At 41.1% G+C, this 27,938-nt stretch overlaps 1 protein-coding gene and 1 long non-coding RNA gene across 10 annotated transcripts in view; one reads left to right on the top strand and one right to left on the bottom strand.

Moving 5' to 3' along the window:
- The window catches only part of PTPN14 (protein tyrosine phosphatase non-receptor type 14), a 193,678-nt gene that overhangs the window by 150,512 nt on the left and 15,228 nt on the right, over window positions 1–27,938 (bottom strand). For 3 of the 8 annotated variants that reach the window (XM_081491310.1, XM_081491305.1, XM_081491307.1), the window contains exon 2: window positions 26,916–27,011. The exons of 3 other annotated variants lie outside the window; for them this stretch is intronic. The gene's annotated coding sequence lies outside the window, so the exon portion shown is untranslated. Of the gene's footprint in view, window positions 1–22,385; window positions 22,474–26,915; window positions 27,012–27,938 lie in introns of those variants that run through there. 2 more of the 8 variants (XM_081491312.1, XM_081491306.1) reach the window with 1 other exon arrangement.
- Window positions 5,277–13,596, top strand: LOC145506496 (uncharacterized). 2 transcript variants are annotated; one of them, XR_014053974.1, is made up of 3 exons: window positions 5,282–5,691; window positions 6,005–6,221; window positions 11,886–13,596. It is a non-coding gene; the product is annotated as an uncharacterized LOC145506496 (long non-coding RNA). The 2 variants fall into 2 exon arrangements; XR_014053973.1 differs by lacking the exon at window positions 11,886–13,596 and having other exon boundaries at window positions 5,277–5,691; window positions 6,005–7,984.

A 27,938-nucleotide genomic window follows, 5' to 3' on the forward strand; every position in this document is an offset into this window, starting at 1 on the left:
TGGCGTGCTGCAGTTCATGGGGTCGCAAAGAGTCGGACACAACTGAGCGACTGGACTGAACTGAACTGAAACTTACTTGCAAAACAGAAATAAAGACACAAATGGAGAGAACAAATGTATGGCTACCACAGGGAGGATGGGGTGGGATGAACTGGGAGACTGTGATTGAAATGTACACACTATTGACACTGTATATAAAACAGATAACTAATGAGAACTACTGTATAGTACAGGGACCTCTACTGAATGCTCTGTGGTGACCTAAATGGGAAGGAAATCCAAAAACGAGAGGATGTGTGTGTGTGTGTGTGTGTGTGTGTAGCTGATTCACTTTGCTGTACAGCACAAATAAATAAAACACTATAAAGCAACTATACTCAAATAAAAATTAACAAAAAGATACAGTAGCAATAGTCTTTAATAGTCTTTAATAGTCATAAAGATTAACTGATTGACATTTTCATTAAAACTATTAGCTCTTAAAGGAGCTACATGAAGCACTGATCACATGTCTCAGTTTGACTGTCCAAAAATAAAGCAACATTTCAAAAAACTGTTTAAAAGTTATGATTTAAAATTTAAATTTAATGCACTTTATCTCTGCCCTCAAAAGAAATCTTCAAAGCCAACACTTTACATGGTAAAATTATCTATTTGTTTGAACTCAGGAAGTCTGCTAAAGTTCCCGTCACTATAATTTTTTAAATGATTAATATGTCAGACTCTCTGTAAAGTTGTTAGTTATGTTTATGAGAGTTATGTTTGTTAGTCACTCAGTCATGTCTATTCTTCGTGATCCCATGGATTGTGGTCTTCAAGGCTCTTCTGTCTATAGAATTCTCCAGGCAAGAATATTGAAGTGGGTAGCCATTCCCTTCCCCAGGGGACCTTCCTGACCCAGGGATGGAACCCAGGTTGTTATATGACTTCTAATTCAAAATTTCAAAAAATGACTATAAGACAACTCCTGAAAGGAAAATAATATTCAGTTCCGTTTGTCTCCAAATACAGAAAACACTCTTCATACTACAGGAAACTCAACTTCAAAAGCCACTGCATATCCTACAGGAACTCTTGCTCCTGGAGACACAACTGTACCAGCCACTTGAGGAGGGAAAGGGAAAACAGTCTGACCTGCCAGTGTCTGCCAGCAACTCTGTGTGACATTTTCTCACGGAAGGCAACGAGTCACAATTCCAGTCAACAGCATCTTGGCTTTATATTTAATTCCAAGACATCAGCAAGGATGTGCCCAAGCATAAAATTCTCTGAAGAATATTCTCCCAACTAAGTACCATATACTCACAAATTCATGTTGCTGTTATATTTGTGACAATCATGAAAGACACCTGATTTTTAGGAGCCTGGAACCAAAGGCATAGTCACGTCCCAGCCTCCCAGTTAGAAGGTACCATAGATCTGCCTCACTCCCTGGCCAGCCAAATCTGCAGTCTCCGTTACAACATACCCAAGGCGACTCCAAATTTGTTCAACTTCCCACGTTCTTCCATACGGCTCAGCTTTACCTCTCCTGAGCACTCTCTACTTGAGGGCTCTCAGAGTCAGAGCCACCCCTGCAAGAATGCCATCTTTTTCCATCTCATTAATGAGCCACAATCTGAGCCACCGGGGAAGCCCTTCTCCATCTCAGTAAATGACAACTCTTTTTTTGGTTCCTAATACAAGTGGCTCGAAGACAAGCGGCTTCCGGGATACAGTGTTTACTGAATAAATCTCTCGAGAAGTACAACATCCTGACGCTGTCAGGACCACCAAGGGACAGGCAGAAATGAATGTTCAAAATCAGTTCATCACTGGTCTCATCAGATTTCCATGTCCGTAAGGAACCTTGGCGATCACAGGAGCAGATGAGGGGACAACTTGTTACAGCCTATCTAAGGTCTTCATAAGAGCTTGAAAGAAACCTGAAGCCTGCCAGGGCTACTCGGGCCTGGAACGACCACATCTGTAGGGCATGTGGTGCCTTGGATCCTTGCATTATGAATATGAGGAAAGCATATATTCATTCCAGAGATTGAGTGTGAGCCTTAGAGGAAAGATGAAGAAAAACCTCTAGTACTTGGTAATTATTCATTATTGTGAGAAACTATGTCAGACACTAACAATGAAGGATTTAATCGTCTTCAAGAGTAGTTAGAGAAAACTAACTATAGTAAAGATTAAAATGTATTCTAATTGATAGGCTGTGCAGTTTTAAGTCAACACCAAGGTTCAAGGAATATCATGGCAAATAGTTGAGATTCATCTGGCAGAACTGGGCAAAAGCGTTAAAATTTCTTTTCATATTTTAACAATATTACAGTGTGATAATAATATTATAGTCTCATAAACCAGAAGACAGCTGGTTAAACAGAAAATTTAATCAGTAAAAACAATAAAAATTCTATGAACAAGAAGCTATAAACTCTTCAAGAAGGGACCGTATTCATATTTATCCCTGTTGAACTTCTACCTAACACTGAGCATGGAACATATTAGAAGCTTAACAAACACTTAAGAAAATGAACTGGGATCACCAGGTGTAATATAAAGAAAAAATTAACTTAAAGCCATTTTCCATGCCATATACTCAATTTTAAGAACAACTGTTATGAAATGTTCTTATTGTGTTGGTTAAGAGTCTGGGCTTTAGAGGCAGAGATCTGAGTTTAATTCAGTTCCCTTTCTTACTAGCCAGGCAAATGATGGACACTTTATAAGCCTGCTTTCCCAGGGACAAGATAAGTCTCCTCTTGCTACAATACAACTCACAAAGGGGCAAGAATTAAATAAGAGAAATATGTGAACTGAAAAATATTTGTTATATTAATTCAACATTTTCATCATTTAAAAGCTAAGGAAAATGATAGATAGGCATTTTAATCTAAGCTTTGGGGGAGATACAGCATCTGAAGGTCTAAGAATTAGAAGAAATTATGAAAAACAAAGGCAGTTATTTGATTGTGTGGAAGTGTTCCATAATGAAACATAACACAGTAATGTTAAAAGCAATAGTATCACAGAAAATATATATGTGGAAAACATAAATGAAACAGTGCTATCGCTCACGTCAATTATTCACATAGGAGGTAAACAGATTTTCATTAAAGTTTTTTAACAAGATAAAAAAATCAGATGAGACTTTGTTGAAATTTATAATTTAAAAAACCTAATAATGACTATATATAAAGTAGATAAACAACAAGGTCCTACTGTACAGCACAGGGAACTATATTCATTATCTTATAATAACCTCTAGTAAAAAAGAATATGAAAAAAGAATATATGTATATGTATAACTGAATCACTTTGCTGTATACCAGAAACTAACACCACATTGTAACTCAACTATGCTTCAATTTAAAAATTTTTTAAATATATTATTGGTAGTATATATTATTAGTCTGTTTTGTAGCCTAACCCTATAAAAGTAAACAAAGGATCTCAAAAGAAAATTTCAACCAAAAAAAAAAAACTCAAAATCCAATTAACAGAGGAATTCTGAGTTTTAAATTAAAAGTAAAACTTAAATCCAATTTTGTTAAAAATAAACAGTATTAATAAGACAGCAAGCACTATTTAGTGTTTTCTATGACACTATTCTAAATGTTTTGTAAGAAATAACTCATTATATCTTCAAAATAATCTCCGACAATACATAAGAGGTAATCTGACCTAAACTTACATCCACTATTGGGGTTGGCACGGGGAAAGATGTTGCAAGACATTTCAGGCATGACTTCTTTGACACACCTCAGTAATCAGAAGACTAAACCTTATGTAAACACAGCCATAAATTTATCGCCAGCTGCCCCTCTTCCATTCTTATCTCCAACATGCAGGTATATAGTTACAAGACAAGACAAACTTTAAAGATAGAGTTTAAGGAGCAGAAAAATAAAATCCAGCATTGCATTGTTATATTTCCACCAGCTCCCCAGGGGCTCATTCTTTCCTCTCAAAGCAAAGCGCAACATCTTAATATGTCGTCTTGTGCTCCTTCCTAGTGTAATGCTAAAAATCTCACAGAAAATATACATGTGGAATACATAGATGAAACAGTGCTATCATTCTTATATCAATTATTTACATAGGCTGTAACCAGATTTCCTTTCAAGTTTTCTAACAAGATAGCAGAAAAATCAAACGAGATGTTATTGCAATTTGTAGTTGGGGCGATCAGCAAAAATCATGCAACATATTTAGCTGCAGGAAGAGGAGAGACTAACATCAGCAATAATTATGTGTTGTTTAATTTTATCTGCATATAAAATATTTCTCTCTGTCTGGGCGCAATATACCTGACATCACCTACTTCAACAAGGTTTGCCTTATGTCTTTTTACTTATTTATCTTAGCTTACAGTTGAGTCTCTGAGCCTTCCCAGTAAGGACAAGCCTAGGGCAACGGCTGGTTTCTGGGACTCTTTGTTGCTGTTCAGCAGCTCAGTCGTGTCTGACTCTTTGCGACCTCATGGACTGCAGCACGCCAGGCTTCCCTGTCCTTCACAATTGCCCAGAGCTTGCTCAAATTCATGTCCTTTGAGTCAGTAATGCCATCCAACCATTTCATCCTCGGTCGTCCCCTTCTCCTCCTGCCTTCAATCTTTCCCAGCATCAGGGTCTTTTCTAATGAGTCAGCTCTTCACATCAGGTGGCCAAAGTATTGGAGCTTCAGCTTCAGCATCAGTCTTTCCAGTGAATATTCAGGGTTGATTTCCTTTAGGACTGATTGGTTTGATCTCCTTGCAGGCCAAAGGACTCTCAAGAGTCTTCAACACCCAGTTCATAAGCATCAATTCTTCGGCACGTGGCCTTTTTTACCGTCCAACTCTCACATCCATCCATGACTAGTGGAAAAACCACAGCTTTGACTAGACAGACCTTTATCGGCAAAGTAATGTCTCTGCTTTTTAATATGCTATCTGGGACTCTACCCATTTTGAATACAGAACTTCCTTGTTCTGGGGAAGTTTGAGAAATAGTCAGGGAAGTCAGGTGCCTTGCCCCAACTGCAGAAGTAGGAAATGGTCATTAGAATGCTGTCAGTGATGTCACCCCTTCCCAATTCCTTCCCACTAGTTCTGGAAATGAGGGAGAGTCAACTTAAGACTGAAGTCTCCCAACTGATGTTACAGAACATAAAGCACTGCTACTACCTTCACCTGAGCCCCACCTCTGAGATGACCTTCATACCTACATTGGAGGAGTGAGGAAATACATGAGGATTGTGACTCCGGTCAATTGCCATTTAGCCAAAGACCATTTCTCTCAGTTGCTGCATGCAAGCATTTTGTCCAGCCCTGGCAGTGGGGAGCTGCCCAAAACCTATTACAACTGAGAACCTGCTTCTCATTGGGAGTTCCTGATGCATGAGTCTTCCCTGATCCTTACAGCAATGTTCTGGAAGTCTGTATTCTTCCCACGGAACCAAAACTGCCTCCTGCCCTCTATCACCTTCATAGCTGTCACACCCAACTTAAAGCACCCAAATAACAGGCATCACAGAAACAGGGTTCTCAGAAGCAGGAAGTCCACAGACTGATATCCCAGACCCAACTCTGAATGTAAAAGGGAGCATGCCCATTAGCCACGGAATAGTATTCACACTCTTCCACTAGATTACATAGTTCCAAGGTACCATTCTGCTCGGTGATGGCTGAGTTCCATCCATCAAGGCGGAGACCAACAGGTAAATAAGATTTATTACACTAATGGACTAGGTCAAGAATCCTGGGGAAACTGTCTGCACAAGGAAAGGTACAGACTATCTCTGAAGGACAGCACAATCAGCTCAGTTTGAAAAAAAAAATACCAACCTTAGAGTAAGGAAAAAGGGCTTTGTATTACACACATTGGGGGTGAAGGAGGTTGACTCAAGTCTCTAGTGCATTTAACTCGACAGGAGGTGATACCATGCCCAAGAGTGGGAATATGGAAAACGGAAGAGTATTTCAGGAGAAAGTCAATGAATGTGGGTAACACTCTGACTTTGATATTTGCAGTCAATCACGTGGAAAATCCAATGGGCAGCTGGAACGTGGCTGCCCTGAAGACAGAGAGAGATGAGCTGCAGACAAGCTTGGAAATCAGTGACAGGAGAACAGAGGGTCACTTGCTGGACCACACCTGCACTCAAGAGCTGAGCAGCAGAGAAGAACCGTCAAAGGACAGCGACAGGGAACACCCAGGGGAGGAGAAACATCACCGGGGCCCAAGGAGGTAATGCTTCAAGGAGGCAGCCATGGTCAATGTCAAATTCCAAAGGAAGGTCAAATCAGATGAGAACTCAGAAATATGCACTGTGGCCATTAGGAGACGGCCAGCCCCTCTGCAAAGGCAGAGTCCAAGGTGAGGTGGGGCTGCCAGCATCTGCGTGGAACCAAAGTCTGAATGTGAGATGCAGCCAGCCCGTAGAGCTTTCTCAAAAACCATTACCTGCAAAGGAAAGGGTGCCCAGTCTCTCTCTTTTTTAAGAGTTTGCAATAAACAAAATGTATTCCAACCTGGACTGAACTGTCAGTTCAGACAGATTTACAAGGAACTCTCAGTAAGTAAGGGCTTTCTCGATGGCTCAGCAAGTAAAGAATTTGCCTATAATGCAGGAGACACAGGAGACATGGGTTCGATCCCTGGGTGGGGAAGTTCCCCGGGAGGAGGAAATGGCAACCCACTCCAGTATTCTTGCCTGGGAAATCCCAAGGACAGAGGAGCCTGGCGGGCTACAGTCGATGTAGTCAAAATATTTGTACACAACTGAGCATATGGCACATGACATGACAATGAACTCTCAGGAGTAAATCCAAGCCAGACAGACACTGGTCATGTCAGCCACGCATCCTCAGCTCAGACCCAGACAGACTGAAGAGAGGAAATGGAGAATAACCACTTAGAAAGATTATTAAGAAAGGAAACCAGGACCCTGATAATAATGAGTATGGAACCATTAACACCACTAAGGACCAACTTCTTAGAACTAGCAAAAACTAATTTTCAGCCCAGGTTCTTTATTTATTTATTTATTTTAAAAGATAAGACTCTTTCTAATGTTTATAGATTGTTCTTCAGTAGGCAAGAGCACCAAAAGCTTCAGTTGGATATAATACATGGTAGATCTGAAACTCCTCATCATGGAACAGGCATTCTGCCTGGTGACCACCGCTCATTAACCAGCAATGAAGGGGCTGACTCCTTGTGCAACCCAACTCAAAACCCCTGTGAGCAGACGGAGACCTCAAACTTCTCTTTGCTCCCTTGTTGTTGTTCAGTAGCCAAGTCGCATCTGATTCTTTGTGACCCTACGGACTGCAGCATGCCAGGCTTCCCTGTCCTTCTTTGTTTGCTTTCATATTTTATCTTTTTCAGTCCAGATGACTGGTCACCATCAATAAGAAAGTCTCACTGTCATGTGCAGCACAGCAGACGAAAAGACACGTCTGCTCACACCAGCACTATTTTTTTTCCATATTTTGCACTGAGCAAAGGACCATTTTAGATGGATCTCTAGCTACATAGCTGTGATAGAGTTAAATGAAAACTCAGAAGCAATCATTCTGCTAGTCCCGAAAAAAACCCACCAAACTATTCATAGATAGCACCTGCTTTCTTTGCAAGGAATGAGTCATAAAATGTCTGTGCTATGTAAATTTTATTTGCGAAAGAAAGAAAAAACCCTTCACAGTCTCACATATTTAAGAGAACAAACTATGGATGGTAGATGGTCTGAGTCAAAGGTAAGGAATGGTTAACCATTAGTCATTCTGAGCTGTAGGTCTCATCAAAGATTAGGTGTTATGTCTGGCATGTTGCAGGAGTTAACCATTAACCTACTGCCTCACAAAAGCCCTGACAATCCTTCCAAGCCCTCATGTCTGCGAACCAGACAGTGAAAAGGTAGGAATGCCTCCTGTTTCTAAGGCTCCAGATATGGTTAATCCCACAGCAATGCTCTATCAATAAAGAACATCTCAGAAGTTAAGACCTCTTAACATATGTACCTTTTTTCAATTAATCTTGAGTCAGGAGAGGTTCACTCTGTAATATTAAATTCTAGAATAAAAATCTCAAGAGGTGTACATAACACCTTTTAACCCTGAAACTACAAATTAGCTGTCACAGACTTCAATTTACTCTTCTCTGGGATTTGAGAGTTTTAGACTTTACCACTATTTTCACAGTAAAGAATCCAACTATAATGCAGGAGACCCGAGTTTGATCCCTGGGTCAGGAAGATCCCCTGAAGGAGGGCATGGCAACCCACTCCAGTAATCTTACCTGGAAAATTCCTCAGACAGAGGAGACTGGAGGGCTACAGTCCATAGAGTTGCAAAGAATCGGACACGACTGAGCGTCTAACACTTCACCACATTAATTCCATCAAGTTTGTTCTAATCATTACCAACTAGCAATGTAGCACAAGGAAAGATCATTCATTTACATTTCTTATGTGGCTACTCAATTTATCCATCCTTTCTAAATACACTAAGCTCTGCCACTATGAGATGGTTCAGCTTTCCAGGGGAAAACAAAAAGTTCACAGTCACTTCAACTTTTCCTTCTTACCTACTATATGCCAGGCACTGTTCTTAAAGCTGTGAATATAGCAGTACACAGAACAGATTAAAGATCTTGTTTACATTCTGTTGTTCTGTTTGACCCAGATACTTTTATTGTAGAATCTGAATTTGTTGCCCCTATTTAAAAACCAAGATGTGTGTGTGTGCTAAGTCACTTCAGTCAGGTCTGACTCTTCATGACCCTATGGACTGTAGCCCACCAGGCTCATATGTCCATGGGATTCTTCAGGCAAGAATACTGGAGTGTGTTGACGTGCCCTCCTCCAGGGGATCTGCCCAACTCAGGGATCGAACCCATGTCTCTTACATCTCCTGCACTGGCAGGCAGGTTCTTTAAGTACCACTAGTGCCACCTGGAAAGCCCAAAAACCAAGCTATCTCACCCCAAAATACAGATTCCATTAGCTCGTGAAAAAAACAAAAAATCTGATAGCAATGGCCTGGATTTCAGCCTAGCACCAAGGAGGTGGGACTGCAGTGATTACTGCATTGGCGGGGGAAGGACTCTGGTTTGGCTGTGGTCCCCACCGTCCCCTGTGTGACTGCACGTGTGCCCCCTTCATTCATTCTTCCGGCCTCGCCCTAGAGGCACGGAATCTATAATCTGCACTGGATTTTGCACCTGAAGTCAGACTTCACAGAGTCTGAATTCCACATCTGCCACCACTAGCTATGCGACTTGAGCTAATCACTCTACCTCAGTTGCCTCATTTGTAAAATGAAGAGTAAATATTTACTTCAGAGGATTGTCACAAAAATCAGATGGGACAAGGTATGCAAAGCATTTAGCACAGTGCTTGGCACAGAGTAAGTCCTCATTAAATACTTGCTATTTTTATTGTGTGTGTTATTACTCTCGTCACCATCACCATTCTTATTATGGCAAAAAAACCAACTAAAACACGCAGGGAATTCTAGGACCCATCCAGTTGTGAAAGACTCCTCCCCTGCACCACTTCTAGGCCAACAATTTTTCTCTTTTCTCTCTCTTTTTCAGTTCAGTTACTCAGCCGTGTCGGACTCTTTGCTACCCCTGCAAAGACTGCAGCACCCTAGGCTTCCCTGTCCATCACCACCAACCCCTGGAGTCTGTTCAAGCTCATGTCCATTGAGTCAGTGATGCCATCCAACCATCTCATCCTCTGTCGACCCCTTCTCCTCCCGCCTTCAATCTTTCCCAGCATCAGGGTCTTTTCTAATGAGTCAGTTCTTCACATCAGGTGGCCAAAGTATTGGTGCTTCAGCATCAGTCCTTCCAATGAATATTCAGGAGGATAATTTTGAGAGTTGACTTAGGAAAATCAGGTGGTCTTTTACCATCCAGCCAAGCCCAGGCTACAAATTCCAGAACAGCAAGCATATTCAACCTGTAACCCCAGGGAGCAAATTAACAGTCTTAAATTGTTCTTAAACAGGGGGAAATACCACGTTTTAAAGGGCAATAAACCCAGCACCTGAAATAGACTCCCAAGCTCTCTGCAAAATATCATGAGGTGACCCTGATTTTAGAATGTGCGGCATATGAGTCCTGTTGGTGCATCAGAACCACTCTGGGCCACTCACACCCCTTCCCCACAGCTGGATAATTGAGGGAAAGACTTTTCCCAACTATAAAATGAACTTAGAGCAGTTGTGGATAGGCAACTATGAACCAGCAATTTCCCAAGTAAACTTAAGGAATTTGTTATGCAGATTCCAAGGCTTCACTAAAGAGTGTGATTCCCCATGTCTGGGGTCCCTTGCAGGAACCTAGTTTTTTGGGTTTTCTTTTTCTTTTCCTGACTGATAAGCATGATTTTCAGAATCTCAGTTCCCTGAATGGGGATTGACTCCAGGCCATGGCAGTGAAAGCCTGGAATCCTAACCACCAGGCCTAACCACCAGGGAACTCCCGGCAGGAATCTAGTTTTAACAAGCCCTCCAGGTCAGCAGAGCCAGGACTACGATGAAATACCAAAGTATGTCTACTCCTCCATCATTTGATCCAGCATTCACCACCTCACCACAACCGCTCACCAATTACTGCACTGCGCACAAGGCCACACATTTAAGACTCCACACACGACATGCATCCCAAGCTCAGCCTGAGGACCAGAAAAGGCACTAGAGGCGTTAGTGTAAGTCACATACTAAGCAGGAACCCTCTTAACCCTGTTTAGTCTCCTGGCAATGTCTCTCCTCCAGTCAACCGTAACTCTCTCTCCACCATGGAGAGGTAGAATTATCAAGAAAAGAATCCCTTCCTCCCAACACATCTTCCACATCATCAAAATGACAACATGCCCAGGGAATGGCATCTCTTCAATGCCTTCTCAACAATCAGCTCTTCAAGAGTGCAGAAAGACCCCTCCATAGGCAGAAAAAGCCTCACCTCAGGGATTAAAAGACAAAAAAAGTATACACTATTTGAGTTTTTAGAAACTGACTTCAGCATACTCTCTCCATTTTTAATCCCGTAACAGGGAATTTCCTCTTTCCTTCCCTGTCTCGGGAAATGTCTTACTATATCACTGCCCTTAGAACAGCAACATTTGGCAAATACAGCTTTTCTGGCCAAACTGCAATTGGGCTGATATTCTCACTAGGCCTCGTCCTGTATCGGATAAAGAGGGTGGTAGCCAGCTTTTTAAAGAAACTCCCAATATCTGGGTATAATTCTCCTGAACCCCTCCTGCCAAACCACAAAAGCAGGAAGTACATCTCCACCTCATCTCAGAGGCGCTGGGCTCACCCTGCACCCAGGTTCTCAAGGAAAATCCCCCTGTATTGGCACACTCGGGCTTCCCAGGTGGCACAGCATAAAGCATCCGCCTGCCAGTGCAGAAGACACAAGCGATGCAGGTTCAGTCCCTGGGTTGGGAAGATCCCCTTCAGTAGGAAATGGCAACCCACTCCAGTATTCTTGGCTGGGAAGTCCCATGAACAGAGGAGCCTGGTGGGCTACAGTCCATGGGGTCTCAGAGAGTCGGACACGGCTGAGCGACTGAGAACACACATCAGCACATGCCCAGCTGACAAACCCAGTCACAGAAGAAGAACACAGGGACGTCCCTGGGGGTCCAGGGACTAACACTTCGCACTCTCAGTGCCGGGGGGCCCGGGTTGGATCCCTGGTTGGAGAACTAGGTCCCAAAACAAAGACTGACGATCCCAAGGGCCACAACTACAATCTGGTGCAGCCAAATAAAAAGAGAGAACACGTCATTTGTCTCTCCAGTTCCTTCACCCTTCGCTACCACCCACTTCTGACGCCACTGCACTGAAATGGTAGAAATAATTTCCGAATGATGCTTTTTGTTTGGTTTTTCAGGCTCATGGTGTAAGAGGCTGAGGTATGCACACCAGTTGAAAAGTAATTCACAGCACTTCAGACTACCCTTTGCAAGGACGACCGTGACCAGGGACATACATTGCTGTCGCCACCCAAACAAGTTCAAAAGAGTCATCACTATAAAATGTATGCCAGGCAGATATGACCTTTGCCAGAACCCCAGCATTCCTGTAAAACAGATGGTTTATTAACATATGCTGACTTTCATGCTGGCCATCATTCTTGCCAGATTATCACCAGAGCAAGACAAACACAAAATGTGCTTTGGTAAAGTATGTTTGACGTTACCTACTCCTAAAAGCTTACCCAGGCAATCCACATTGCTACCAGGTCTGTAAATATGTATTTTCTCTGGGCACAGAATCAAATGGAGATAGGCAGTTTATGTTTGAAAACAAAGGATTGACTTGGAAACAAGAAAAAAAAGTCAGTGACACAGGCAAGTCCTAAGGGTCCCATCCAGGAAAATTCTTATCTTTCCAAAGAGAAAAGTCATACGCAATTCTTGGGTTACCATCACAACCCAGACTGAAAACAATTTCCATTTCCCACCCCACCTCACCCGACCTACCCTAAGAAAAACCCATAGTGGACTCCTGGCTTCCTGAATATGTCCTGCATTGAAGGCATCCACACTCTACCAGTCTTTCAGCTCCTGTTTTCTCTCTTCCTGGGGACATTCTTTCTTCTCTTCCCAACAAATACATCCTACTCATTCCTCCTGACCCACCTCTTTCTTCTGCTAAGTTTGTCTCATGTCATCCAGGCAAATTCAATCAGTTTTGCCTCTAAGCGTCACAGCATCTTATTCATGGCATTTATTAATCCTGTGTATCTTCTTTCTACCTTGTTTCTGTGAAAGCATGGTAGGCGCACTGTAAAAGTTTTTCCCCAAAGCAAACTTTATGTATGCATTACAACATTATTGCATGCCTGAGTTTAGCAGCACCTTCCTAAACTCATTATTGCACCAGATCTTAAGGAACCTAAATGGAGAAGGAGACCTCTGCCTCAACTATTTCTCAATGGAACACCAACCATGAAGATTAAGACTGGTTAAGACAAAAGTTAGCACACACATTGAATCTGAAGGTGCTTGAGAAATGCTGCTGCTAGGTCAGGTTACCAGCCTTCCTCAGAAAAACAGAGAAAACAGTTCAGGAAAGAAATGTCACTTAACCACACACACACACCTGAAAATCTTATCACAGCACTAACCAGGAGCCATAAATGAAAAGATGTAAGAATACACCAGCAAGGTGAAACACATCTTTCTTCTCAGATAAAATGGAAAGGGAAGCAAACACAAACAGGACTCCCCTAGTGGTCCAGTGTTTAAGAATCCACCTGCCAACACAGGGGACACGGGTTTCATCTCTGGGACCCGGGAAGATTCTTCATGCCGAGGGGCAACGGATCATAGGCACCACAACGATTGAAGCCCGACAGCCCTAGAGCCTACGCTCTGCAACGAGAGGCCACCTCAATAAGAAGCCAGCACACGGCACTAGGGAGTAGCCCCCAGTCGGCAAGTGTAGCAAAAGCCCAAGTGTAGCAAGGAAGACCCTGAATATTTTAAAACAACAATAATAAAACCAAACAAAATGAAAAACAAAAACTGAAGGCAAGGAGAGAAGAAAAGAGGCTTAACACATGTAAAACTTATAATAAAGGTCTCTAAAAAAAGGAATCACGCTTTGTTTTCTTCTCAACAGTCCAACTATCACGGCGACTTCACCTAGCACACAGTAAACAATACGTGTTCATCAAAGGAGGAACCTTGCTGTACCTGAAAACCCAGCCATGATGGGCTTCTTTTCCCAAGGATGAAGTTATTATCATTAGGGGGGAGAATTGAGAGGCACCACGTCATGCAGAAATATTAGAGAGATTTCGACCCAATGAAAAGATGACTCCAGCATATCCAAGCCAGTAATCTCTATTCGCCAGGACTAATAAAAGATGTCCCAGCCAGATTCGGGACAATCTCCTTTAGAATTTGGTAAATTATTTCCCAGAACAACAATATTTTATTTCACTTCTTTGTTCATGTGCTATGCTTAGTCACTCAGTCATGACTGACTCCTTGCGACCCCATGGACTGCAGCCTGCCAGGCTCCTCAGTCCATGGAATTCTCCAGGAAAGAATACTGGAGTGGGTTGCCATTCCCACTCCAGTATTCTTCCCAACCCAGGGATGGAACACAGGTCTCCCACATTGCAGACGCATTCTTTACCGTCTGAGCCACCAGGGAAGCCCTTTATTCGTAAAAGTCATTAAATGGAGTAAACATTGTATTACATGACCTGTTCCAAATATAATTTCTTTTGTCTAGAACACTACTCTTCTCCATTATCCATTATTATAGATGATGAATTTTAAGCTCCTTCTCTAGAGGACTTTATTATAAGCTTTGCATATATTTTAAGTCTCTTTGCTTTCCTTCTCTTCTCTCCCTGCCTCCAGTTCTCTCTTCATTTCTTTCACAAAGAATGAAAAGCAGTAGATAATGATAAGTAACTTATTCATATAGAGAAGACGAAGCTTCAAAAATAGATTCCTATGGTTTCTCTTGAGTTCCTGGCTCAAGAGAAAACATCTAAACCAACTAAAATCCCACTGGACACAAGGATCAGCTGGATCCAAGTGGGGAAAAAATATAAGGAAATGATAGAGTTGTCTGTTACCTGCTCTACCTCTAAAGACAATAAATTTGCATTCTAAGTTAGAATCAACTATACTGAAGCAAAGAGGAAAAATGAAAAAGCTAAACTACAAACAACAAAATAAAAACGAATGGTAACCTGATGAAAATGTCCTAAGAATGCCTGCCCTATATTTTATTTTATACTCCAGAAATGGTTGCTGCAAACTACTCCTCCACTTAATAAAGAAAAAAATAAATCACAACCTAGAGGGGTGGGATGGTGTGGGAGAGGGGAGGGAGGTTCATGAGGGAGGGAGGGAGGGGACAAATGTATACCTATGGTTGATTCATGTTGATGTATATCAGAAACCAACACAATACTGTAAAGCAATTATCATCCAATTAAAAGCAAAATTTTAAAAAAATCTCTCAAGAAGCAAGTGGGAAGCGTGTTCTGAGAGTAGCATCAATTGCATTCCTGTACCAAGTTCTTATCATTCTAGTAAAATTATCTGATTCTGAATCTATTCTCCATCCCCACTCCAGCTAGGAGCACCTAACTCATTTTCATAGTCCCTGTACCTACCCGCAACCCAGTCAGTTCTCAATGTTTGCTGGCCCATAAAATACTGAAGTAACTGCCAAATACTCATTAATATATTCCAGAGTCAGTTTGCAAAAAGAAATGTCCAAAACCCGGCAAAATCTTATTCCAGATACCAAAGCGCTCTTATTTGTCTAACAGGCTAGCACTAAGTTGTTCTAATTTACTCATTATATCTAGACTTCTGCTGAGCGAGAGAAATGCTTGTCTAAACTGTGTTTCTGGTAGCATATAAAATGAAAGCTCTTTCACATTAATCTGGATTATTAATATTCAAAAATAGTTGAACCCTCCCACCTCTTGCAATCTTTGAGATACAAGAAAGCAGAGCTGTCAGGTATGGATTACAGCCTTGCCCATCATTTGGCGGCGCTGCCTGACAAAACATGAACAGGCCACATAAAGACAAGGAGGACGCGTCTGTGACCCCAGAGCTCACTATGTGATCGGCCTTCTGGGTAGAAAATGTTAGGGACTGCTTATCTAGAGGCACTGTTCACTTCCGTTTTCTGAATAATCTACAACTACATCAGAACAATTTTTTTAAAATGCAATAACATTAAATGACAGAACTTAGAAGGTATCTGGGGACTTCCCTGGTGGTTGTGTGGTTAAGAATCCACCTGCCAATGCAACGAACACAGCTTCAGTTCCTGCTTTGGGAAGGTTCCACCTGCTGCGGGACAACTAAGCCCACGCACCACAACTACTGAGTTTGAGCTCCAGAGCCTGGGCTCTGCAACAAGAGAAGCCACCGCAGCGAGAAGCCCGCACACTGCGGGGAGGGAGAAACCCCCGAGCTGCAACTAGAAAAGGCCCAAGGGCAGCAAGGAAGACCCAGCATAGCCGAAAATAAATGAATTTTTCAAAAAGAAGGTATTTGAATGCTTTTGCTTTAAATCAGGCTATAATAAGCAATGAAATCAAGTCGTCAACTCCAGCGCCACAGAAAATGCAGAATACCCTAGGAACAAAGACAGACAGACTTGGGGCAGAGAAGGTTAAAAAAAAAAAGTGAGGATTTTTAGCAAAAGAGAATTCAAATACTTCAAGATGTCTGGAACCTTAAAAGCGAACTGTCAAGTAGTTCAGCAGCAGGTGGGGACAGAATGGGTATAACTGCATTTTTCATCAAATTCACCCATGACCGCCGCACCGGAGACTCTGACGGCCACCATCCACAGTGGGAACAGAAGGGCAGGCTAAATGCAGTCTAAAGACCCCATCCCCTCCCCACTTTTACTGTTCTGCATGCCTCATATACTTTCCTCCATCACTTTGACTTGCTGAGTTTATTGGGATCAGTCTTGTGATTAAGAGCCTTGTAAATAAATACAAAACATTTCACCAGTTCACTCAAATGTTTTACTGCTTGACCTCCTGCTTGGAGGTTACACATGGAGCCGATGAAAAGAATGTCATAAGCATTCTTTTCTACCCACCTGGACTAAATTGTTATTTACCCCAGGCCAGTGTCTCCTTAAAGGGGCTAAAATGCCTTCCTTGCTTTATGTAACACAAGGGAAAAATAAAACAGATTCACAGTGGCTGCTGGGTCCACATTCCATTTCACAGAAGGAATTTTAGGGAAAGAAAGTCATTTGTTTTCCTAAGTAGAGAATAAAATTTATCTTTGCAAGTGGCAGTTTTTTAAAAAAAAAGAGAGAGAGATAAATGCATGTTTGCTTGTTTCAAGTTTTGGTGAAAAGGCATGAATTAGTGCAAGGTCCATGACACATACGACATGTTAATAGACTAAATAAAAAGACCTCTCATATAAACACATACACATGTATGTTCCCTTCATAAAGTATTTGATAATCCCTTAGTTAGTGGCAAAAAGGACTTCTTAGCCACCTACTCTGGCCCAGGTATACAAAAAAAATTCCTACAAAACAATTAACACAATTAAAACTATCAAATGAGAAAAGCATATACAAGTACTAAATTGAGGACAGCATAAATAAATAGAAACAAGAAAGAACTAAAGGAGTTCAATAAAAAAAATGTATTCAAAGAGGTAACATAAACAGTTAGGAATATGGGCAATATTGATCCCCTAATTATGTTCCCCCAGTTGTTTGTCAAAGGCACCTAAAACCACCATGTTTCACGATACTTTCATTTTGTTTATATTTAATTTACAAGAAAACATAAATCAGAAACTTCTTAAATCATCTTTTCAGAAGTATGAGTGATTTCATATCAATAGTATAGCAACTGAAATGTTCAAAAGTAGCTGTAATTAAATACACGATTGCCAGTTGGGTTGCGGAGTCTGTGATAACAATCACTGCCAAGGCAAGCTTTAAATAGCCAGTGTGCATGCTCAGTTGTGTCCAACTCTTTACGATCCCATGGACTGTAGGCTGCCAGGCTCCTCTGTCCGTGGATCCTCCAGGGGATCTTCCCAACCCAGGGATCGAACCCACATCTCTCAAGTTTCCTTAATTGCAGGCAGATTCTTTAGCACTGCGCCACTTGGCCTCCTTTTCAAAAAGGATAAGAGTCAGCTAATTCAAGAGACTGGATTCTCTATGTTCAGAAGAGGAACAAGCAGAATAGAAACACCCCAAATCAGTAGAAGCAAGAACGCACGTGCTGCATGCTTTATATCAGATTCTGAAACAAACTTGCTTTCCTAATTACATTTGGCTCAAACCAGCATAAAAAATAGCTAACATTCCATGAGTCTAAACCAAATGGTGCTAAATGGGAGAGGTTGCCTAGAAGAGTAATGAGCAGACTTCAGGCTATTTTAAATAAAGGACATTGGAAAGTATAAATGAAGACCACCAGAAGAAAAAAATAGCAAGAACGTTGTAAAAAACAAAAACTGCACTTGTAAACAAAAGATCACCAGTGGTGAAAATAAATGCCATGGTGTTTTTAATGATTTAACAAGTAACTTTATGCTTAATACTTAATAACTGCCCGTGATATCAATTACAGTTAAAATACTGGCAAGATAAGACAAAAGGAAAAAGCAGCCACCACTAGACCAGTTAGTTCGTTTAGTTCAGTCGCTCAGTCATGTCTGACTTTTTGCGACCCCATGAACCGCAGCACGCCAGGCCTCCCTCTCCATCACCAACTCCCAGAGTCTACCCAAACTCATGTCCATTGAGTCGGTGATGTCATCCAACCATCTCATCCTCCGTTGTCCCCTTCTCCTCCTGCCCTCAATCTTTCCCAGCATCAGGGGCTTTTCAAATGAGTCAGCTCTTCACATCAGGTGGCCAAAGTATGGGAGTTTCAGCTTCAGCATCAGTCCTTCCAATGAACACCCAGGACTGATCTCCTTTAGGATGGACTGGTTGGATCTCTTTACAGTCCAAGGGACTCTCAAGAGTCTTCTCCAACACCACAGTTCAAAAGCATCAATTCTGCCCTCAGCTTTCTTTAAAGTCCAACTCTCACATCCATCTAGACCAGTTAAGAAGCAGGGAAATACCAGCACAAGATTTTTTTTTTTTACAATGGTGGTCAGGAGTTAAGTGCCAAAATAATGAAAATTATTCTGACTTGACTCCATCATACTTCTGAGGCATCTAAGCATATAGGAGACTAACATGTTATTAATTCTTGAATGATCCTGATTTTTTCACAGTGCAGGATCTACAGCGACAGGCATGACCCATCTTTACAGAGGGCAGTGACCTTGGACCTTGGACGCAAAGGTGAACATAATCTCTCATCGAAGCACATCTGCCCACTCCTCTCCTATCTTCCCATTTTCCTTGTAAATCCCTTATGGGTAATCTTTCCTAACAAGGAATGAACCCAGAGTAATAACTTTAACTGGCTTCACGGGTTTGACAGCTGGGGGCTCTGAGGGCAGTTTCTATGAAGGTGCCCAGGGGTAAGGGAAACCAGGTGTCTAGTAGTAATCCCCAGGCAGCTACCCCCCCAACAGCACCAGCCACAACTGCAAAGTCCAGAGCCCTTCCTTCCTCCTAGCAGCTGCCCAGGAGCCTGCTGACTCCCATTACTGGGCAAAGACATAGGAGTCACTTTTTGCACTGAAATAGTATTTAAAAGATGAGCTTCTTCTGTCATGCACAACACAAGAGACTTTTTCTCCAGGGAGCTGAGAACTTAGGATCAATTTTAACATCTTTCTACAGGAAAATCAATTCTTGGTTCTGGGATAATTGATTTACACACAAACTTTTGGAATCAATTCTTGATAAAATGGGCTTAGAAGTTGAAATAGGATACACGTTTTAAAGCAGTAAAAGTGAAAGAATGGCAATTTGCATCAATAAACAAAACTGTGTGTGTGCGTGTGTAATGGAAAAAAAACACTTTGATTACATTAAAATCCAATCACTTAAAATGGAAAGGAAACAACAGAAGATGTACTTCAAAATATGAAAGGACTGAAAACAAAATAGGGAGAAAAGATCACATATATACCGTGAAATCTATTTTTTCAGACTACTCTTATCCTGCAACTTCTATACATCAGCTTCGGCTCTGTGATTGGAAACCACTGACCCACCTCCCAATCTTCTCTTGTCTCTCTTATCCACCACCTACTGCTTTCTAGACTAGATTTCCAGCCTGGAATTTGAAACACCCTGAATGTCTTAAAGTATTTCAAAATAAGTGATGAAATTCTGAAAACAAATCAATGTAATAAGTGTATGCTATAAAGAAATCTACCCTGGAGGGCATCAGGAAACCTAAAACCCTGGGAGACGATGTTGCAACTCCCAAAAGGAGACAAATCACTGCTCAGGAGATGCCAAAGAGGCATACATGTAACATACAGCAACCCACAAACACTCTAAGACCTACATGGTAACAAAGTCAGCACTAATCTCCAAGATTTGGAGTCCTTTTCCAAAATACAAAGACACTTCTGCTAAATTGTACTCATTCTTTTACCCCACTGATTTCCACGCTTTGACAGGGAAACACCTAATGCTATCTAAAATGACCTCAATGACCAGGGTGAAACTCTGAAAATATATTCAAACAAAATTAGGATCGATCTAAATAAACGGAATAAGTTCATATATAGCATACAGGATAACCCCCATTTTTTATGGGAAGGGTCAAAGGTAAATGCCACAGGTTCATTCAAATAAAATTAACCATCACTGCAAAAAAGTTTAATACTTAACTATGCTAGTTGAATCTTTTCCTGGACAAAAATAAACCAGGCAACTAGTAGTTTCTTCTGAGAAGAGTAACAGCAGAGGTTTCCTTTGCTCTGACCACAAACTCAACCACAGAGTTAAAACAAAAAGTTTTCCAGAACTATTGAATTTTCAGAGAAGTGTGAAGCCAGGAACCTGAGAAATCCTCCTCTACTAGATCAACAAACTCATGATGAAGACAAAGAAACCGAGTCATGAGTGGCTGAGAAACTTGCCTAAAACCAAAATAGCTAATTAGTGGCAGAAGTAGGACTCGGGTTTCTTAAATTGCACAGGAGTGCACTTTCCACTAGACCACATGGGTGATGATGGGGGATGAGTGGAGAGTCTGCAAAAATTCAAACTGGACTTAGCCCATTACACATCTGCCCAGCATAGTTTCATCTTACACGACTTAAAGGACTCTCATGTAACAAGCTAGTCACTTCATAATAGGGCTGCCTTTTTAAGGGGTAGTAGCTTTTTTAGACATATGTGTGATCAAAGTAATTAAAATCAAGCTGAGTGTACACATACCAACAGCAGCTCAAATATCATGCAAAGAAGTCATTATTCAGTTTTCTAGGTTAAATAGTAATCTATGAGAAAATATCATTTTAATGTATTCAATCACCAGCAAAATATCCACAATAAGGAGAGTACCCTGAGAGTCTGTTTAGTAACAACTCGAGGTAGGTACCCAGACACTAGAAAGATACATATGATTTGAGAGAGACAGACCTAACTCCAGTAGAAGAGCAATTCTTTGAGCACAGCTCCCAGGAACAAAATACAGCAATGAAAGATATTCAAGGTCTTAACCCAGCCTTGACTGGCCCAGGCACAGCTGAGAAGACTGGGCATTTTGACTGGCAAGATATTTGAAAATCTAGAGGTTCTCGTTTGCTTGTTTTTTTATATTAAACCTGGGATGTGTGGAAGAAATGATAGATGAAAGAAGGGACAGAACAGGAGGATAGAATAGAAAATCAGAAGAAAGTAATGAAGAATTAAAGAGCCAGAGATACAAGCCAGGAAAGGCAAAAAAAAAAAAAAAAAATGGTATATATTATCCAAGAGGGCAGTAGGGAAGCCCTCATGCCTTCATGGGGGAAAACCCTGATCAAGACATAAGACTCAGATCACACGTCCCAGGATATCTGGAGATTTCCGTTCAAATGCCAACAGAGGCTGTCTACATATCAGGTTTGGTCTTTGACTTTGCCGGTTAAGGAACTTGATTTTGAGTTCAACCAGAAACGACCAATGCCAATTGAGAAATTATACTGAGAAGCTAAACTTTCAAAGGGACTCTGCTCATTCTCAACTCAAAAGGACTAATGGGTTTTGGCAAATAAGTTTAAGACTCAAAAATTTATAATGAAGAGAAATAGATCATTCTACCTATTGCTATAAAACAAGGAGAGTCTGTTCCATGCACTGATTCTTCTGCTACCTGTTCAGAATGACCCTTAAACACTGCTGTAATTATACTTTTAATTCTTCTTTTTAGCATTTCCTTTCATCAACTAAAAACTCCTATTGGCATAACATATTTCCTCCTAGCAGGCACATCCGAGAGTCCGAATATTGAAGTAGTTTAAAAATGGACCTGATTTCATAGTAGCACAGAAATGCATGCTGAGATATGCTTAGCCAATCACAATCAACCAAACAGAAAATTCTGAAAAAGTAGTTGGGGAATGCTGTTAAGCAGATCCTGAAGTCTTTCAGACAAATGGTGTCTGGATATATTTTTTTTTACATTTTTTTTCTCTTCATTGATTCCCCCACCAAAAAAAATCTATAAAAAACATTTAAAAAATTAATAAAGTACACATAAAGATGAATGGTCAGGGAACTAAGATCTCCCAAGCCACTCAGCATGGCCAAAAATAAACGAAAAAGAATTGAAGTATGGTTGTTTTTTAAAATGGAACTTCAGTGTGATGCCCATAGCGCAGAAGTCATGGATGGTAGATCCTAAGCTGTAAGTCAAGGGTACCTGGTCACAAGCAAAGTACGTGCTTGTGAGACCAAGGTCCTCAAAGCAGCAAGGGGAAGATGACAGGTCACTCACAAGGTAGCCACTGCCCAGAATGCGCTTGAATTTGACAACTGAGCACGCCAGTGCAATAGAATGTGTTGCCTATGTTTCTTTGGCGAACCTGCAGCAAGAAGACAGGAGAGAAATTAACATGGTTTTTGCCACTGTTCTCCCTATGAACAGCCTCGGGCAACTTGTGGATATCAACAAACAAGTACTAAGTGCTACACGACCAACAGTGGGAGAGAAGAACCCCAAGTCTGTGTTATGTCTAAAAACCATTGAACATTCAATGCTGGTGAAAGACACAGTCAGTTGGATGCAGGTATATTAAAACTGTCTAGTAGTCACAGGTCTTCCCAGGTAAACAACCACAACATTGTGCCTGACAATCACCCATCGGGTTAAGCCATGCGACCAAGTTCATTTGGGCTGTTAGAACAACATACCACAGACTGGGTGGTTTACAGACAACAAAAATGTACTGTTTACAGTTCTGGTGAATGGAATTCTGAGATTAGGGTGTCATCACGATGGGGTGAGGGCCCTCTTCCAAGCTGCAGATTTCTCACTGTATCCTTACACGGCAGAAGAGGCTACAGAACTCTGTGGAGTTTCTTTAATAAGGGCACTGATCTCTTTAATAAGGGCTCTACCCTCACAACCTAAGCATTTTAAAGTTCACTCCTAAAAGCACCACCTCTGGGGGTTAGGATTTCAGCATATGAATCTTAGGGGGACACATTCAGAGCACAGCACTATATAAGTAGATTCCACTTTTAGGCCAACACACAGGCTAAGAAGGAAGAAGAAGAGAAAGGAAAAAGTTCTGAGGAGTGAACAGGGTAACACTAATTTGGGGCAAATGTACAGGGTCCCATAAGTGGGACCATCAATCCCAGACCTAAACGCTATATTTACGTATATTTTACACCCCTAAAAAATATATGTAAATATAGCTTTTACATGTATTTTACACTCTTGGGCTTCCCTGGTGGCTCAGACCATAAAGGATCTGCCTGCAATGCAGGAGACCTGGGTTCGGTCCCTGGGAAGATCCCCTGCAGAAGGGAATGGCTACCCACTCCAATATTCTTGCCTAGAGAATCCCCAGAGTAGCCTGATGGACTACAGTCCACGGGGTCGCAAAGAGTCGGACACGACGGAGTGACTAACACTTTCACTTTCACCTTTACACCCTTAGCCTCAACTCCGAAATACAGAAATTGGCAAAGAGGAACACAATGCAAAGATAAGCACTTCTTTTGTCTTTAAAATTATTAGCAGCTTAAGAAAACATTTACAATGAGCATGACAACCTTTGAGAAAAGTTAAGTAATAACCTTCTGCTTGTAAATTCAACCTAGATATATCACCACTCAATATAAAACAAGTATCCTATTTCACAACACTGATTTTTAAAAGCTCCTGTTCTGTGATAACTTGATTTTCTCTATATTACCATAAAACATCCTCATTCTCCTTAGTTTGAGCCTTAGAATCCAATTTTCCCAAAAGATTTAATTACCAAATCAAAACTTCATAAAGCCAGGGTCCTCATCTTCCAAAGAAATTTGCACCAAATTTCAAGAAGACCTATACAAAATGAACTTAAGTTCAAACAGGAAACCATCTCAGGAACAAAAACCCAAAGACTTTCACGGCAAGTCTATTCAAATTAATATTTCTTCAACACTAATCTGAGTCTTACTATTCACAATAGTAATACTCTATAAATACTCACACTTTTAAAATCCTGCAATCAGCACCTATTCTAACTGTTCAAATGAACTCTGGTTCACACACTGATGTCTGGCTCACACATACACTTGTTTCCCACTGAGTTGTAATATTTCTTACGAGCTTGACCAGGCTGTCTCTCGAAAATGAATTTCTCAGTTCTGAGGATTTTTAACATTCCTCTGCTAAATGAGGTGGGAGGCATTTGCACTTCAATGGTAGTTGCAAAATCAAACCTATCACCCCCAAATTCCAGCACACCATTTCCCATCCAACCATCCAAACATGAACACACACACACACACACACACACACACACACACACACACACACACACACACACACACACACACACACACACACACACACACACACACACACACACCCTGCTTATTCTGCCTATGCACTCTGGATTGAGTGGCCTAAGGATTTCTCTTATCTGTCCGGCAACTCTTGTTTCCTTGGCTGTCAGATCTCAGATCCTTACATGAGGAAGTATAACCGAGGACACTGACAGGCATGTCTAGATATTACTATTTCTAAGCAGAAACCAAAGACGAGTAGAGCAGCAGGCAACACGACACTTGCAAAGTAAGCCAGGAGAGAGGAGGCAGTTGGTAATAAAGCGTTTTAGTTTACAGTTTGAGGGGAGAAACTGTAGGAAAGCCTGGTTCTTAAGTTTCAATTGGTATTTTCTGCTATAAAAACCATACGGCCATGGGGAATCTGAATGCTGCAGAATTAAAGCCATCCAATGTTAGGCAATAGAACAATAAACAAATCTCCTCTGCTACGACTTTGAAATATGCAGCAAAAGTCAGCAATTTGAGTAGGTTCAGCCATTTACCTAGTTCCACAGTAATAATTACTGATTTGCTTTGGATAAAAGTTATAAAACCTCAAATCAAATATATGCTTTCTTTCTACTTGTTTTCACCATTCTGTTTTATTGCAAGAATAAAGGTGTATTTAAGAAACAGTGTATTGAGAAAAACCGAAGACAAAAATGAGTATTTACTTACAATGACCTTCAGAAACTGGGAAAGGAAATTATAACAGGCCCTGGTTTTATTCAATTTAATAGAAAACACAATTTGTTCTAAACATTTTGTTTTAAAATACCATCCTTGATAATTACAAAAATTAAACAATAAGCATTGATGAAAACTGTATACTTAAATATTGATGATGGTGCTATAAACTGATAGCCTTTGTAAAGAACAATCTGGCCATATGTAACAAGATCTACAAGCAATCCATGCCCTCTGACCCAGATAGCCTACTTTGGAAACTGTATTCCAAGAAAATACTCAGCAGATAAAGAAATGCAATTTGTTCAACAATGTTGACTGCAATGTTATTTATAATTGTTAACGCTGAAAACAATCCAAATACTAAACCATAAGAGAATAGTTAAGTCAATGATGGTATAAAAGATGAGATTATGGATCCCAGCTCTTTGCTCCCGTCCTATAATATATCCCATCCATGTCCCTGTGACTTGCCTGGGAATCAGGCCAGGGTTGGTCTCCAACTCACTGGCCTGTGGCTTGGCCATGGGATATACTTTGGCCAATGAGACGTGAGCAGACAGCATTACTTGCCACCTCCATGCTCAGGAGCTCAGTCACATCCAACTCTTTGGGGTCCCATGGACTGTAGCCTGCCAGGCTCCTCTATGGAATTTCCCAGGCAAGAATACTGGAGCGGGTTGCCAAGTCCACCTCCAGGAGATCTTCCCAACCCAGGGATTGAACTCAGGTCTCTTACATCTCTTGCACTGTCAGGCAAGTTCTTTATCACTAGTGACCAGGGAAGCCCTGCCACCTCCATACAGCAGCTTTAAATGAGACTGCACACCTCTTACATTATTCCTGCCCTCAGTCAGGAGAACAGCATGTCCCAGATGGGGGCTGACCTTTAGCCTGGGTTCCTGGATAAGAAGACATGTGGAGTGGTACCAAGGCCCAGTCAAGCCATCAGGAGCCACAGCACACTGCAGAACTCACGTCACACAGACAGGGAATAAATGTTGTCATAAGCCACTGAGATGCTGGAACCTTTTTTGTTACCATATCAAAAACTAATACAACAGTCATGAAAATATGGCAAGGTATAGAGTAGCTGATATAGGAAAACATATTTGAAAAATGTTTGTGAGAAAATAGAAGATGAAACTAATAGGCATTTGCCAAGGACATTTATATAAAATAAGGCAAGCCAACAAGCACCAGAAATTAACTAACTCAGAATGATGTAACAAGTTTCTGATTATTTTTATCAATAAAGCAGGCACTTATATATCTTTAATTCCCTTTTAAATGCTACCTTTATATCAATGTAGGGCTTCTCTGGTAGCTCAGCTGGTAAAGAATCCACCTGCAATGCAGGAGACTCTAGTTTGATTCCTGGGTTGAGAAGATTCACTGGAGAAGGGATAGGCTACCCACTCTTACATTCTTGGGCCTCCCTGGTGGCTCAGACACAGAGAGTCGGACATAACTAAGCGACTTTCACTTATATTAATATATATATACAGATTATAATTATAACAGAAGTAATTCTATCCAACACACTTTTTTCTGCATTAAATGATATAAATGTTAGTGAACAATTATGCTAAAAGTGAATCTAGTGCGAAAGGTTAATTGGTTTTTTAAAGTATGAAGTCAGGGTTGATCAAATTCTTTTGTCAGACTACAAGGAAAGGAATTGTAAAAAAAAAAAAAAAAAAAGACAAAAGCAAGAGTTATTTTCAGGGATAATCCACTTTCTAGTCATCAAACACTGTGCAAAAGCAAGACCTGAAAAGACATTACTTACCAGAAAATACTCATCTCACATGCTAGTAAAGTAATGCTCAAAATTCTCCAAGCCAGGCTTCAGCAATACGTGAACGTGAACTTCCAGATGTTCAAGCTGGATTTAGAAAAGGCAGAGGAACCAGAGATCAAATTGCCAACATCCACCGGATCATCGAAAAAGCAAGAGAGTTCTAGAAAAACAGCTATTTCTGTTTTATTGACTATGCCAAAGCCTTTGACTGTGTGGATCACAACAAACTGTGGACAATTCTGAAAGAGATGGGAATACCAGACCACCTGACCTGCCTCTTGAGAAAACTGTATGCAGGTCAGGAAGCAACAGTTAGAACTGGACATGGAACAACAGACTGGTTCCAAATAGGAACAGGAGTCCGTCAAGGCTGTATCTTGTCACCCTGCTTATTTAACTTATATGCAGAGTACATCATGAGAAACGCTGGGCTGGAGGAAGCACAGGCTGGAATCAAGATTGCTGGGAAAAATATCAATAACCTCAGATATGCAGATGACACCACCCTTATGGCAGAAAGTAAAGAAAAACTAAAGAGCCTCTGGATGAAAGTGAAAGAGAAGAGAAAAAGTTGGCTTAAAGCTCAACATTCAGAAAATTAGATCATGGCATCCAGTCCCATCACTTCATGGCAAATAGATGGAGAAACAGTGAAAACAGTGGCTGATTTTATTTTTGGGGGCTCCAAAATCACTGCTGATGGTGATTGCAGCCATGAAATTAAAAGATGCTTACTCCTTGGAAGAAAAGCTATGACCAACCTAGACAGCATATTAAAAAGCAGAGACACCACTTTGTCAACAAAGGTCTGTCTAGTCAAGGCTATGGTTTTTCCAGTGGTCATGTATGGATGTGAGAGTTGGACTATAAAGAAAGCTGAGCACCAAAGCATTGATGCTTTTGAACTGTGGTGTTGGAGAAGACTCTTGAGAGTCCCTTGGATTGCAAAGAGATCCAACCAGTCCATCCTAAAGGAGATCAGTCCTGAGTGTTCATTGGAAGAACTGATGC

This window comes from Giraffa tippelskirchi, chromosome 5 (assembly GCF_054371585.1).
Source record: "Giraffa tippelskirchi isolate mGirTip1 chromosome 5, T2T-mGirTip1v1.2.pri, whole genome shotgun sequence".
Taxonomy (NCBI): Eukaryota; Metazoa; Chordata; class Mammalia; order Artiodactyla; family Giraffidae; genus Giraffa; species Giraffa tippelskirchi.